Consider the following 10,476-nt stretch of genomic DNA (forward strand, 5'->3'; position numbering starts at 1 on the left):
GAAGGTAGTGATGAGTAGTTCGACACATTCCAATGAAGCCATATGAGTTTTGGTGACCACACCGAAGTCAAGATGCTTTCAAAGTTGCCTTCAACTTCAAGAAGTTGCAATTTCCTGATTCCGCAGACCTCTTGACTGGAACTTGTATTCAAGGGAAATTCTAATTCTGAATGGAACACTTCCTAATCTTCATCCTACCCAATAAAGGTGTACCAAGGAGCCATCCCAAATCCGCGCACTTCTGTTATCACCTGTTTGTGGTTTGAAAACAATAAACTATTATTAACATAATGTGTGGCAGACTGTTTTGAATACAAAATACCGAAAGTTCTTTAGACATTCAAAAATTAGGATGGCTCAAACACTTATAGAGGATGATTGTTGCAACAACTCATGAAGATGAAGATTCTTTATCGGTCGCCAAAGCCAATACGGTAATAATTCTGGACAATCCACAATAGCTCTTCCCAAATCTATGAGGTGATCATGCATTCTTATTCTATTTTCATAGTCCAACTCGACAAGACACTTGTTCAGCAGATTTTGAAACCCTACCAAACCATTCCATCCCGAACCCCTCCATATTCTTACCCATGTATCCTTGGCTTTTCCTATCGAAAAACAGGCGATATCTAAAAATATTTGCCGCTACTCATGATTGAGAGAGTCGTAACTAATTTTAAGGCTCCTTTCTATCTCTGCAGGTAATATTTGGTGAAGTCCATTCAGTTGCTCTTCCCAGTAAAGTTTGTCATGTCCACAAACAAGCGACCCAAAAACTTTCAATGATAGAGGCAAACCATGGCATGCCTTTAAAAACCCATCTACAAGATTTTCAAATCTTGGTAGTGGATATGGCTGGAAAAAGGCATGCATGCAAAACAGCTCTTGGGAGTGTGCTATATTGAGGCCTGGTAACTGATAAATTGACGACTTTGCAATTCCTGCACTTCTAAGGATATGCTTGACCCTAAACGTAACCAAAATCAAGCTCTTGGGGTGAAGGACATGCTTAATTGGCAAGAAAGGATCTAGTTGGTCTACATGACCTACATCATTTAATATTATGAGTGCCTCACAAGCTGAAAGATTCTTTTTAAGTATCTCCACGCCTTCTTCCCACCTCTCAATTTTGATATCTCTATCCTTCAAGTCCTTAATGAGTTTGCTTTATACATTGTTTAGAGACATTTTATTTGCATTTTCCCTCACATCAAATAGAAAATAGGATCTATCATAATCTGACCTCTTACGATTAAAAAGTTCTTTGGCCATCATTGTCTTTCCAATTCCACCGATGCCCACAATCCCCACAACCTTGACCTCCACATGCTCACCATGATGCAGTCGCAGTGTCCCTTAAAAATCTTGTAACTTTTCCGCCAAACCAGTTGGATATTTTGCCACATCCAATGGCATTGCAACATTTTTCAACACGGCTTGCACAACCTTCTCCAATAGATCCTCTTCGTGCTCCTCCAAGAGTCTCTCTTCGCCCTCGTCCCTGAATATTAATTAAGACAGTAAAGTAAGTAATGACAAAAGCATACTTGAGATGTGAAGTATGCTTCAATGCAACAGATTTAGACCTAATATGGATCAAGACAGTGGATATCCTTACCCATTACCCTCCTGCAGTTCAAAGTCACTTATATTCGTGACATGATGAAGGGCGTTTGACCAAGCCTGGATAGTCTGCAAGTCGTACTGCTGCTTCTCTTCGTGGATACGTAGGGCTTTAGCATATGATCCATCTTTATCTTTGCCCATCCACCTGACCTCCGAGGGCTTCACTTTATAGAAGACCGGAAGAATAATAGCTTTGGACTCCACCATGACGACCAGCGCATCCAGGCACCACCTGGATTCGGCATAGGTCGCAGATAAAATGGCTATATGGACAGAGGCTACTCAAACAACAGCTTCTATGCAGCTTCTATCTGAGATGTAATATTGTGTCCAGCCTACAGTTCAGGCTTGTCGAGAAAGACTTGCAAGAGGCGACGGTATTTGTAACCATTAGACCAGTGCGCAAACTGTTTCAACAACTAATTTTTTGTAACCATTCTAATCTAATGGCTGAAATATTTGCAATCGTCTTACATAATCCTATGGCATATAAAGATCCTATGGCATATAAAGATGACAGGTAGGCAGAGAGAACTAGTTTTTTGTAACCATTCTAATCTAATGGCTGAAATCTTTGCAATCGTCTTACATATAATCCTATGGCATATAAAGATGACATGTAGGCAGAGAAAGGAGTTGATTTCAGAGGGAAATGCCTTACGGCGTAATTAATTAATCGTCAATGGTAAAGGTGACATACCCATCCTCAGGTTTGATTTCAGAGGGAAATTCCTTACGGTGTAATTAATTAATCGTCAATGATAAAGGTGACATACAAGGTGACATACCCATCCTCAGGTTTACCAATACATCAAACAATATTTTCATATATTATTCAAAGTATAACACACCAATATACATGTTCAAAAATAAAAATATTTGCAATTATTTTGATTTTGATGATAATAACAGATTTAAACCCAGCTTACCTGACCATGACAATTCCCTCCATCAGACACATTGAGAAAGGTCAAGCTTATTTGCCATGCCCGGTTGGGCTATATATACGCACTGTTAAATTTATATTGGTATAACTTTAATTGTATATGCTTACAGCCCAACCACATTTAATATCCTAAACCACATACATTTAATATCCTAAACCACATACAAAATCCTATAGCAGAGTTATTATTTGCCATGGAGAAAAGCAGAGCTTATTTACCATGCCATAGGATCAAGTGCAAGAAAGGAAGCCGCACGTGCTTGAACAAGGCTAGAAACGTTAGGCTGCTACTAAAAAGGCGTAACAAACTTACGTGTTAGTCTCTGCTTTGGTCTGTTCCGTAGTTTTAAATGTGAAGGAAGTTCCATTTTTATGTAGTTATACCCGGCTGCCCTACACATGGTTCAATGGATTTGAACCTGGGACATTCGTTTTGCATAATACTTGGTTAATTGACCTTGCTCTGTAACCATACAATATGACATTGTTAATAATATTATTATATGTAATTTTGTGGAGAATTTTAAGATGTTTTTTGAATGTATAAATATATTTTAGGGTTTTAAAAAATTAAGTTAATAGAGTTAAACTTATGTTTGGAAGAAATTATGATTTGATTTTAATAAAAATGGAAAGGGAAAAAAATTATTTAATAATTAAATTAAATGATTATGTGTTCTTAGCTCTCATGTGAATCTATGTTATATATTGAATAGAATGTTAAAAATTTAGTATTATGTTGATTGTTGATTGTGGATAAAAAGAATTGTTCAGGAAAAATTGAGGTGAAATCTTGATTTGTCTTATTTAAACTAGTTTTTTTTACTATATATGGATTCAGCACCATGTAAAACTCCTAGGGTGCTTAGATTGCACATGATTACCCATCAAGCTTGTCATTTCAATAAATTCTTGCCAGATTTAAAAAAGTTAAATCGGAAAAACCCGCTATAAAAATTTCCAAAAAATCACACTAAAGACAACTCTTTTTTTATCACGTTCACCACAAACCACTGTGTAAAATCGTTGGACATCTAATTGGAGTTGGTAAATATGTGTTTCATCAGTTCCTTTTATTGGGTGATATACAAACGATTGGATTTGCAAATTGAAATTAAAGTAGAATTCTATATCTAACAAATAAAATCCCGTTGCACAATATATTGGTGTGTTAATTTCAATGGTCAATAGCTTTTAGATTTAAAAAACTGTATACAACCCACCGTAGTATTAAATACTACATATCATGGAGGATAGAAAAATTCCATTTTGATTTCCAATTTCTTTTAAAATGGTATTATCAACCTTATGGACAGATAATCATTATTACTGCCAAATATCACAATGTAAATATCCCACATGGAGAAGTTGATAGCTAAAAAATTTACCTGTTATAAAAGAGATCATAATCAGTATCAACGCTCAAATGCAACGTATTAACGTATTTTTCAATTTCACCGTACGAGCTTATTTTTGGCTTATATTGAGATGACATCGAGGAATATCTAAAACGAGGTACATAACAAGGAGCGTGATACCAACAATCTCTAGCGAAACTGTAGGAAATAACAACTTACAAGGTTCATAGTATAATCAATTTTTTTCCGAATACTCTACAATCATTAATTTGATGTTGACAAGACAGAAACGGATCTCCATATAGGACTCTCATAAGCTTCCAGAAATCCTACTAATGGCGTCCATGCTTAATGAAGTCTAATGGCGTCCATGCTTAATGAAGTGACAGGATCTTTCCTGAATAAATTGTGTACAACTAATTTTTGAAAAAATTTAAATTATGTCACCAGCGGTTTTAACCCTTTTGCAAAATAATTGAAATGACAGGTTTCTTGATTGAAAAATAATAGAAATGGCAGGTTTCGTGAGTGAAAATTTGTTCAGCCAGTACAAGTATTTCTCCAAAACTTTACAGATCAGCAAAATCTTGAGATCATGCTATTAGCACTTTTAACCGTTTTCAAGAAGCCTTTTAATTATGCTTATCAAGAATGCATCCAAATATACCTGTTCAATGTTTTGACGTAAGGATTCCTATGGCCTTCTGAAACATAGTTTAGTTGTCTGCATGTAACCAGCCGATTATTTCAAATTTTCCTGTACTTGTAATTGATCATTACCCACCAACGCAAAGCTCATGATCACCCAAAACAAATTCTCCTCCATCACCCAAAACACATTTTCCTCAGACATGTATAGCAGAAGCACGCCTGCTATGAAACTCATCCCCTGCGTATACCCCACCTTGGTGTGTTAATTTCAATGGTCAATAGCTTTTAGATTTAAAAAACTGTATACAACCCACCGTAGTATTAAATACTACATATCATGGAGGATAGAAAAATTCCATTTTGATTTCCAATTTCTTTTAAAATGGTATTATCAACCTTATCATTATTACTGCCAAATATCACAATGTAAATATCCCACATGGAGAAGTTGATAGCTAAAAAATTTACCTGTTATAAAAGAGATCATAATCAGTATCAATGCTCAAATGCAACGTATTAACGTATTTTGCAATTTCACCGTACGAGCTTATTTTTGGCTTATATTGAGATGACATCGAGGAATATCTAAAACGAGGTACATAACAAGGAGCGTGATACCAACAATCTCTAGCGAAACTGTAGGAAATAACAACTTACAAGGTTCATAGTATAATCAATTTTTTTTCGAATACTCTACAATCATTAATTTGATGTTGACAAGACAGAAACGGATCTCCATATAGGACTCTCATAAGCTTCCAGAAATCCTACTAATGGCGTCCATGCTTAATGAAGTCTAATGGCGTCCATGCTTAATGAAGTGACAGGATCTTTCCTGAATAAATTGTGTACAAGTAATTTCTGAAAAAATTTAAATTATGTCACCAGCGGTTTTAACCCTTTTGCAAAATAATTGAAATGACAGGTTTCTTGATTGAAAAATAATAGAAATGGCAGGTTTCGTGAGTGAAAATTTGTTCAGCCAGTACAAGTATTTCTCCAAAACTTTACAGATCAGCAAAATCTTGAGATCATGCTATTAGCACTTTTAACCGTTTTCAAGAAGCCTTTTAATTATGCTTATCAAGAATGCATCCAAATATACCTGTTCAATGTTTTGACGTAAGGATTCCTATGGCCTTCTGAAACATAGTTTAGTTGTCTGCATGTAACCAGCCGATTATTTCAAATTTTCCTGTACTTGTAATTGATCATTACCCACCAACGCAAAGCTCATGATCACCCAAAACAGATTCTCCTCCATCACCCAAAACACATTTTCCTCAGACATGTATAGCAGAAGCACGCCTGCTATGAAACTCATCCCCTGCGTATACCCCACCTTGGTGTGTTAATTTCAATGGTCAATAGCTTTTAGATTTAAAAAACTGTTTACAACCCACCGTAGTATTAAATACTACATATCATGGAGGATAGAAAAATTCCATTTTGATTTCCAATTTCTTTTAAAATGGTATTATCAACCTTATGGACAGATAATCATTATTACTGCCAAATATCACAATGTAAATATCCCACATGGAGAAGTTGATAGCTAAAAAATTTACCTGTTATAAAAGAGATCATAATCAGTATCAACGCTCAAATGCAACGTATTAACGTATTTTGCAATTTCACCGTACGAGCTTATTTTTGGCTTATATTGAGATGACATCGAGGAATATCTAAAACGAGGTACATAACAAGGAGCGTGATACCAACAATCTCTAGCGAAACTGTAGGAAATAACAACTTACAAGGTTCATAGTATAATCAATTTTTTTCCGAATACTCTACAATCATTAATTTGATGTTGACAAGACAGAAACGGATCTCCATATAGGACTCTCATAAGCTTCCAGAAATCCTACTTATGGCGTCCATGCTTAATGAAGTGACAGGATCTTTCCTGAATAAATTGTGTACAAGTAATTTCTGAAAAAATTTAAATTATGTCACCAGCGGTTTTAACCCTTTTGCAAAATAATTGAAATGACAGGTTTCTTGATTGGAAAATAATAGAAATGGCAGGTTTCGTGAGTGAAAATTTGTTCAGCCAATACAAGTATTTCTCCAAAACTTTACAGATCAGCAAAATCTTGAGATCATGCTATTAGCACTTTTAACTGTTTTCAAGAAGCCTTTTAATTATGCTTATCAAGAATGCATCCAAATATACCTGTTCAATGTTTTGACGTAAGGATTCCTATAGCCTTCTGAAACATAGTTTAGTTGTCTGCATGTAACCAGCCGATTATTTCAAATTTTCCTGTACTTGTAATTGATCATTACCCACCAACGCAAAGCTCATGATCACCCAAAACAGATTCTCCTCCATCACCCAAAACACATTTTCCTCAGACATGTATAGCAGAAGCACGCCTGCTATGAAACTCATCCCCTGCGTATACCCCACCTCGTTGTCATACACCGCATATGCGTTAAACACATTGTGGAGAGACCTCTGCGCAATGCATTCTCCTCTGACATGTATAGCAGAAGCACGCCTGCTATGAAACTCATCCCCTTCGTATACCCCACCCTTAGACATGTACAGCAATGGAGTATTCGCTCCGCCTTTAGGCAACACAACCATCACCCAAAATGCATTCTCCTCGGACATGTATCGTCACCCAAAATGCATTCTCCTCGGACATGTACAGCAGAAGCACGCCTGCTATGAAACTCATCCCCTTCGTATACCCCACCAAGACAGCGCGGATCACAGGAGTCAGTTATTGAGCGGCAAGAGTCAGTTATGAGTTATGAGATCAACGGTAGTAAAGTTTTTAATTGTCTAACACTAAATCTAATGGTGAATAACCAAGACAACGCGGATCACAGGAGAGTCCATTTCAAATGGAAACACCTTACGGCGTAAAAATAATCATTAATATTTACCGATAATTTTTTATACCTACTTAAATCTCCAACCACGAATACATTTTGGGTTCGGATTTAAAAATAATAAATACGGTTTATAACAAAATGTAACATTAGGTGGTAATTAATTAATATTTATAACAAAGACAATTCTCCAACGACGCATCAAAATGAGTCCACTTTAAGGTTTCCTACAACAAAATAATTTCATATTGCCATTAATAATAGTTATTATCTTCCTAATATTTAGTGTCACATTTTCTTTTGAGAGATAGCCGTCATTGGAGAGAAAAAGACAAGGATTACCTTTGAACTGGACTTTTGCATCCGCAACCACCGCTAAAGTTGGCAACAAAAGCAACACGCGTTAAATTTTGTTATTCAACAACTCAAGACGAGATAGTGGGATCGAATCATAATTGTAACGTTGCCGTTTCCTTTGGTATGAATCTCTGGGAAAGCGACCACGGCTTTTCCAGAGTAAGTAAACATTTATAGAGAGTAAAAATAATATTTAAATTATTTAATTTAATATTTAAATTTGAGTTAAACTTGACATAAATTTAAATAAAATAATTGAATTTTTTTAAATTTATTAAAATCAGACTAATTTAAATAAACGTTAATTACACTACACTACCAACATAGACACAGATGTAAAAATATTATTATATCTACTAACATAGAGAGATATGAAAATATTATTATATTCAATTATTTTTATGATGGATAAATATCTTTAAAATCTCACAATAATTTCAACCATGTCTACCCTTAACAAATCTTATAAATCTCTGAGTTAAGAGTATCGTGGAAGCCATCCCGATTACTCCCAATATAAATCCTTTTGCTCGTTAAAAATTCAAACTATTGGCCTATCACATAGATCTTATACTGCAAGACAAAACCAACATTAATTATAGCAATAATCGCACTCTAAATCCTTTAGCTCCTTAAAAATTCAAACTATTGACGTACCACATAAAACATAGGTCATATACTGCATGATAACAACCCCAGCAAAACCAACGTTATTTCCTTAAAAATTCAAACTATTGACGTACCACATAAAACATAGGTCATACACTGCATGAAAACAACCCCAGCAAAACCAACGTTATTGTAACGATAATCGGAAGCACAACCGCTTATTAGGCTTTGGACAGCACTATGAGCGACTGAAGGAAAGGTAACTTGATGATGGTGTACCTCTTGAACCCTGCCCGCTCGAACAGTCCTTTGAATTCTTCCTCTGTTCTCTCCTTCCCACCAGCTGTATAAACCATCATCGTTATATCATATAACAATCCCAATCGCCTCGACATGCTTTCACCTTCTTTGTCTCCACCAACAATGGCTTCCACAATTAACACCTTTCCCTTCGCTGGCGTTGCCTCATAGCTTCTTCTCAGCAACTTCACACACTCCTCGTCCCCCAGTCATGGATAATCCACTGCAGTAAATGACAATAGAATATTATTAGCCCTCAACAAATCCACTGCAGTAAATTTCTTATGCAAACAGAAGACCATAGATGAAATCGTCACCTTCATCAAGACTGCATCGGCAGAAGGTATGTGCTCGAACATATTTCCCTCCATATGCTCCACCCCTGCAACACTCCCTCGTTCCCAGGCATAAATCATCATCAACTTGCTATCATGTTATATATATCAACAAATTTACAAATTTATTATATTAATGGTGACCAACATTACAAATCTAATTACCAGTTATGGCAGGCGCAGTGGCAATGACATGAGGCAGATCGAGATTAATCCCACGAATGTATGAATGTTCCTTCACAATTGTGGACAAGGCAGAGCCCATACCTCCTCCAACGTCTACCAGCGTCGCCATACTCTTAAACCCATCTTCATACATCTTCGCCACGGAAGCCATGACATTGCTGCTATTAGTGACCATGGCGTTGTTGAAAATCTGATTAGCTTGGGGATCGTGGCCCAGATATTCCCAGGGACTCGTACCATAAGCTTTGTTAAATGTGTAGCAGCCCTCCAAGACAGATTCGTGCAAATGTTGAAAGGCTTCCAGGTAGACGTTGTTCGCTATCAGGAGCAGGAACGGCCCACATAATTGCTGATTTCCTCCCTGCACCAGCAGCTTCGAAATGCCCGTCAAGCCGAACTTTATTTTCTTGGTGTCTGCATCGTCTGCCTGATCGGCCTCTTCTTGTTCAGAGAAAACACCATAGGAAGTAAGGAACCTCAGAATTCTGTACAGCAGAAGCACGCCTGCTATGAAACTCATCCCCTTCGTATACCCCACCAAGACAGCGCGGATCATCCCCTTCGTATACCCCACCAAGACAGCGCGGATCACAGGAGTCAGTTATTGAGCGGCAAGAGTCAGTTATGAGATCAACGGTAGTAAAGTTTTTAATCGTCTAACACTAAATCTAATGGTGAATAACCAAGACAGCGCGGATCACAGGAGAGTCCATTTCAAATGGAAACGCCTTAGGGCGTAATAAACCAGGCGCTCACGGCCTCCCCTATCTTGAATAAATTAAAGTCTCCTCGCTTTCCATAACTCGGATATGTCGATTATTACAAACCTCTACGAGCTGGGTTTATGGTTTTATTTACAAAATACTTACATTATATAGGTTCAATCCTAAAATATGTAGTGAGTTATATTATAAAATGCGTCTGACATGTACTATATACATGGGTCAAGTGCAGGGCCTACATAATATGTATAAACATAATATAATTTACAGTATATGCAAATGCCTTTAATATTCACAATTTTAATATATATACGTGTTATAAGGGGTTTTAATGTAATGAAATACAAAAGTTACAACACTATATAATAACATATAATTTATATTTATTAACATATAATATTAATTAATTAATTAATTTATACACACAGGTGAATTAAATTTCCTAGGTAGAAGAAAGTAATTCAAAATTCATGCAATTATAAGTTTCAAATTAAGCATCGAAATCAAACGAATTATATTATATATTATTGGGGAGC

The 10,476-nt window shown here is 36.2% G+C and overlaps 1 pseudogene across 1 annotated transcript; it reads right to left on the minus strand.

Annotated features, from left to right (window-relative positions):
* Positions 1–8,558: 8,558 nt before the first annotated feature.
* LOC149189904 (caffeic acid 3-O-methyltransferase 3 pseudogene) lies at positions 8,559–9,738 on the minus strand (annotated as a pseudogene). Its single transcript, XR_016255614.1, has 3 exons — positions 9,198–9,738; positions 9,015–9,079; positions 8,559–8,920 (listed from the first exon to the last, which is right to left on the minus strand). The product of XR_016255614.1 is annotated as a caffeic acid 3-O-methyltransferase 3 pseudogene (transcript).
* Positions 9,739–10,476: the final 738 nt, after the last annotated feature.

The sequence above is a fragment of the Pinus tabuliformis genome, chromosome 3_1, assembly GCF_031772625.1.
Source record: "Pinus tabuliformis cultivar Carrire ecotype Pingquan chromosome 3_1, CPIR1, whole genome shotgun sequence".
Classification (NCBI taxonomy): Eukaryota; Viridiplantae; Streptophyta; class Pinopsida; order Pinales; family Pinaceae; genus Pinus; species Pinus tabuliformis.